This window comes from Hemiscyllium ocellatum, chromosome 20 (assembly GCF_020745735.1).
Source record: "Hemiscyllium ocellatum isolate sHemOce1 chromosome 20, sHemOce1.pat.X.cur, whole genome shotgun sequence".
Lineage (NCBI taxonomy): Eukaryota > Metazoa > Chordata > Chondrichthyes > Orectolobiformes > Hemiscylliidae > Hemiscyllium > Hemiscyllium ocellatum.
Window position 1 is genome coordinate 61,961,717 of NC_083420.1, and position 6,000 is coordinate 61,967,716.

The window sequence follows — 6,000 nt, forward strand, 5'->3', positions numbered from 1 at the left end:
ACGTCCTTGTAAATTTCTTCTGTGCTATTTCCAGTTTAATACCATCCTTCCAATACCAAGATGATCAAAACTGAACACACTACTACAAGTACGGCCTCACTTATATCCTTTATAACTGCAACATAACTTCTGTACTCTATACCCTGATTGATAAAGTCAGGGGCGGCACAGTGACTCAGTGGTTAGCACTGCTGCCTCACAGCATCAGGGACCCAGGTTTGATTTGAATGTGTGGAGTTTGCACATTCTCCCAAGGTCTGTGTGGGTTTTCTCCGAGTGCTCCAATCCAACAAGATGTGCAGGTTAGGTGAATTGACCATGCTAAATTGCCCATAGTGTAGGCTATTAGTCAGGTGTACATATAGGGGAGAGGAATGGGTCTGGATGGGTTACTCTTCGGATGGTTGGTGTGGACTTATAGAGTCATAGAGATGTACAGCATGAAAACAGACACTTTGGTCCAACCTGTCCACGCCAACCAGATATCCCAACCCAATCTAGTTCCACCTGCCAGCACCCGGCCCATATTCCTCCAAACGCTTTCTATTCATATACCCATCCAAATGTCTCTTAAATGTTGCAATTATACCAGCCTCCACCACATCCTCTGGCAGCTCATTCCATACACGTACTACCCTCTGTGTGAAAACGTTGCCCCTGAGGTCTCTTTTATATCTTTCCCCTCTCCCCCTAAATCTATGCCCTCAAGTTCTGGACTCCCTGTCCCCAGGGAAAAGACTTTGTCTATTTACCCTATCCATGCCCCTCATAATTTTGTAAACCTCTATAAGGTCACCCCTCAGCCTCCGACGCTCCAGGGAAAACAGCCCCAGTCTGTTCAACCTCTCCTTATAGCTCAAATCTTCCAACCCTGGCAACGTCCTTGTAAATCTTTTGTGAACTCTTTCAAGTTTCACAACATCTTTCCGATAGGAAGGAGACCAGAATTGCATGCAATATTCCACCAGTGGCCTAACCAGTGCCCTGTACAGCCGCAACATGACCTCCCAACTCCTGTACTCAATACTCTGACCAACAAAGGAAAGCATACCAAATGCCTTCTTCACTATTCTATCTACCTGCGACTCAACTTTTAAGGAGCTACGAACCTGCACTCCAAGGTCTATTTGTTCAACAACACTCCCTAGGGCCTTACTATTAAGTGTATAAGTCCTGCTAAGATTTGCTTTCCCAAAATGCAGCACCTCACATTTATCTGAATTAAACTCCATCTGCCACTTCTCAGCCCATTGGCCCATGTGGTCCGGATCCTGTAGTAATCTGAGGTAACCCTCTTTGCTGTCCACTACACCTCCAATTTTGGTGTCTTCATCAAACTTACTAACTGTACCTCTTATGCTCACGTCCAAATCATTTATGTAAATGACAAATAGTAGCACCGATCCTTGTGGCACTCCACTAGTCACAGGCCTCCAGACTGAAAAATACCACCACCTCTGTCCTCTACCTTTTGAGGCAGTTCTGTATCCAAATGGCTAGTTCTCTCTGTATTCCATGAGATCTAACCTTGCTAATCCGTCTCCCATGAAAAAACCTTGTTGAAAGCCTTATTGAAGTCCATATAGATCACATCTCCTGCTCTGCCCTCATCAATCTTCTTTGTTACTTCTTCAAAAAACTCAATCAAGTTTGTGAGACATGATTTCACATGCACAATGCCTGTTTCCACATTGTAGGGATTCTAATTCTAATTTAATTCTAATTCATAAAGGTCAGTGTGTCAAAAGCCTTCTTCACTGTCCTGTCTAGATACTCCAACCTCAGACCTCACAGAGATGATGGCTATGGAATCGGGGTGGAGATTTTGGCAGATGTCAACCAAGTCAAAAGTCTTAACTAGGTGCACGAACGATGATGAGCTCTTCTGATTATCACCATAGTCCCCCCTCTTCTGGGTTCAGTTGAGATCTTTGGGCGGCACGGTGGCACAGTGGTTAGCACTGCTGCCTCACAGCACCTGAGACCCGGGTTCAGTTCCTGACTCAGGCGACTGACTGTGTGGAGTTTGCACGTTCTCCCCGTGTCTGCATGGGTTTCCTCCGGGTGCTCCGGTTTCCTCCCACAGTCCAAAGATGTACGGGTCAGGTGAATTGGCCATGCTAAATTGCCTGTAGTGTTAGGTAAGGAGTAAATGTAGGGGTATGGGTGGGTTGCGCTTCGGCGGGTCGGTGTGGACTTGTTGGGCCGAAGGGCCTGTTTCCACACTGTAAGTAATCTAATCTAATCTAATCTAATCTCTCCAGCAAGAATGAATTTACACTGACCGATGGAGCTAAGAAGAGCAGATACTTCCTCAAAGGAGTATGTCTGCTTCAGCATGAATAGAGAAAATGGTAAAAGAGGTGGTGGTGTGGCACTGTTAGTCAAGGGCAGTATTACAGTTGCAGAAACGACATTTGAGGTCTCATCTACTGAGGTAGTATGGCTGAGATGAGAAACTAGAAAGAGAAGGTTACCCTGCTGGGAGTTTTCTATAGGCCTCCAAATAGTTCCAGAGATGTAGAGGCTGGATAGTAAATATGATCCTCGATAGGAGCAAGAGAGAGACATGGTAGTTGTTATGGGGACTTTAACTTTCCAAATATTGACTGGGAATACTATAATTCACTTGAGATGGGTCAGTTTTGTCCAATGTGTGCAGGAGGGTTTCTTGACGCAGTATGTAGACAAACCAACAAGGGACGAGGCCACATTAGATTTGGTACTGGATAATGAACCTTGCCGGTTCATTAAAGACACAGACTTTATAGCAAAAGTTTATAGTGTGATGTAACTGAAATTATATATTGAAAAAAGCCTGCATTGTTTGTTATGTCTCTCATCTTTTAGAATGAACATGTTGGTTTCAGTTCCTTCATACATAAATCACAGAACTTTTTTAAAACTACATTCTCAGCGAACTTTAACAATTGGTGTCATGTCGGCCCAGATAATGCATTGAAGGTGTGAGGTGCCTTGTGTGAGACTGTTTGTGTTACAATGTTCAGACTGATTCTAATCTGAAAGACAGATTTACAGAATCTTAATTGGGTTCATGCAAGCTTTGAGCAAAATAAAATGTAACTCTGCAAGTACAAATGTACACCCCAATCTAATGTGGCCTCGGCCCTAGTTAGTTTGTCGCAAGGTTGAGATGAATTCACCCCACAAAACTTTTATGTGTATGTGGGGGTGGGGGAATGGTTATGAGTGTCTGTGAGGGAGTATGAGTTTGTGTGCAAATGTGAGTGTAAAGGAGTATAAGTCTGTGTTGTGGAAATTAAATTGACTTGACTCAACTGTTAGCAAGAGCAAAGAAAGCAGCTTTATTTAAATTCTGCAAAATTGACCCAGTATATTCAGCTAGAAGTCTCAATGTAAGAGCATTGTTCAGATACTTGCCTTATACTGTTTCTTATCATGCTTTCAAGGGCAAAGACTGAGACATAACAGTTGTTCTTGGACATAACAGTTCTTCAGTTTTCGCTGAGTTCGACTGTCACAAGGTCGAGTTGAATGTTTACAAAATTCAAACAGAGACAAGCTGGCTGCAAACCTCTTCAAAGTACTTTTTACAAAGCTCAGCACAGCATTAAATTTTAGAATGGCATTCTCTTTCAAACATCACAGTGAAATGTAAAATTTCTGATAAATATAAGATTTCTTAATTTTTGTCATTTTACGACAACAAGGACAACAACCAAATAAAACAGCCAGATTTTAAAAGAAATACAGAGCCAGATAACTAAAAATCAGTGATCTTAACAGCTGTCTGTGTTGTAAGGAGCACTTGAAATGGTCCCAGCCACCACTTCGCCTTCCAGATTTTCCTCCTGAAGTCTTTCACCAGTATCCAGTCTCCAGGTTCTAGGTCATGCAGCTTCCCTTCTGCTGCCTGGGGTAGTGCTGCTTTCACTTGATTCTGTATTTCAGACAAAAGAGTTTCATACAGTAACACAACATCTCTTAACAGTGGCCTGTTATCTGTCTTACCTTAGGTCTTGGGTCAATTCCTGTGTTGGGCGGCTTACTGAACAACATCTCAAACGGGCTACGATTAGCTCTTCCTCTCCACTTAGATCTCATATACATTAGCACAATCAGAAGTGCCTTTGTCTATGTCACCTCTAGTTCCTCACAACATTTTGTCAATTTATTTTTTAAGATACCATTTTCTCTTTCTACTGCCCCACCGCTTGCTGGGTGGTAGGCACAGTGTTGTCTCATGTTTATTCTCAAATAATCACTGATCTGCTATCAGGCATTATTGACAAATGGTGCCCCATTGTCACTACTAAGCCTTTCAGGGATGCCACATCTCGGAATTATCTCAGTTAGCAAAGCTTTGGCTACTGCACTGGCATCCTGTTTAGACATGGGGAACACTTCCACCCATTTGGAAAACATATCAACTATTACCAGACAATACCTTTTCCTTTTGCTGGGTGTTAGTTCAATAAAATCCATCTGTAATATTCAAAGGGCTTTGGGGTTGGGGGTGTGCTGCCTGACTCATCTGAATTCCCCTCCCCACATTATTAGTGGCACAGATAACACATCATTCACAATACTCCTGGGAGCAATGAGTAAATCCCTTAGTGTACCAGTGTGCCGAAATACTGTCATTGATTCCCCACTTTTGACACATGGCCTTTACCGTGTGTTAGTTTGGCATAGAATAGAAATAATGATCATGGTAGACAGGGTTTACCATTGGGACCATACCATACTCCTTCCCTCACTGAATCCTGCTTTTGTCCACTCACTCTTTTCTTCCAGTGTGACCTTTGACTGTAACTCCTGTATATCTGCTGTTGGGGTACAAATTTTTGTCTTACACATGTCAATCTGCTTACTTGGCGGCTGCTGGGCTGCCGTTCTTGCTGCTGAGTCTGCCCTTGCATTGCATTAAGAAACAAAATCATTGTTTTTTTGTGTGGGCTTCATGTTTACACACAGCAACAGGACCACTTCCAAGAGGTCAGAAATCAGGCCACGGTGTGTGATGGGCTTTCCGGTGGAGGTCAAGGAGCCCCTGTGTTTCCACAGGGTTCCAAAGTCATGTACAACCCCGAATGCATATCTGCTATCAGTGTAAATATTCACTGTCTTTCCCTTAGCCAATTTACATGCCTCAGTCAAGGCAATCAGCTCTGTTGAGGAGGGATCCCGCTTTGACTACCTCATGGGTAGTCACTACAGCATAAACAAAACAGTTCTGGCCTGTCTCCCTGCTTCTGAATGCTGACCTATCCACAAAAAACTCCATATCCGGATTCTGAAGTGGTGAATCCTGCAAATCTGTCTGGGGCTGCAAATTTCATTAGTTACAGCGACACAATCATATGGGTCTCCATCTCCTTCTGCGGGGAGAAGGCTAGCAGGGTTAAGGACGTTACATCGCTTTATGTTAGGCATCTCCAATAACACAGTATTGTACCTCAGCCAACATGCTGCCGACATGAGTTCTGTCTTTTGCTCAGGAAGCAGTAAGGACATTGCAGAAGCGCTGATCCCGGGGTTAAGACAAGAATCTCCAGACTCCTTCGTAGAGCCTCATTATATATGGTAGGGGACTCAGTAACCTTGACAAAGTCGCGTGAATGCATATGATTTCCCTTTGAACCAGAATTGACTATCTGGGTGCACCGGTACACTAAAGAAGGCATTTGCTAAATCCACAACAGAGAACCATTTACTGTCCGGTGGAATTTGAGCTAATATAGTATAGGGGTTAGGAACATTTAGGGTGCACGGGACAACAGTGTTATTGACTGCCTGCAGGTCTTGAACAAGCCTCCATTCCTCCAGTTCACCTGGAATGTTTGCTTTTTTGGCCGGAAAAATGGGGGTTCTCACCGGTGAGTTTTCACAGAAGATTATCACTCCAGCCTTTAGGAGGAATTCAAAGACTGGAGTAATTCCTTCTGTAGTCTCGGGTTTCAACAGGTATTGTGCTCTGCAAGGATGCGGTAAATCTCTCTCGTAGCACGACCCCTG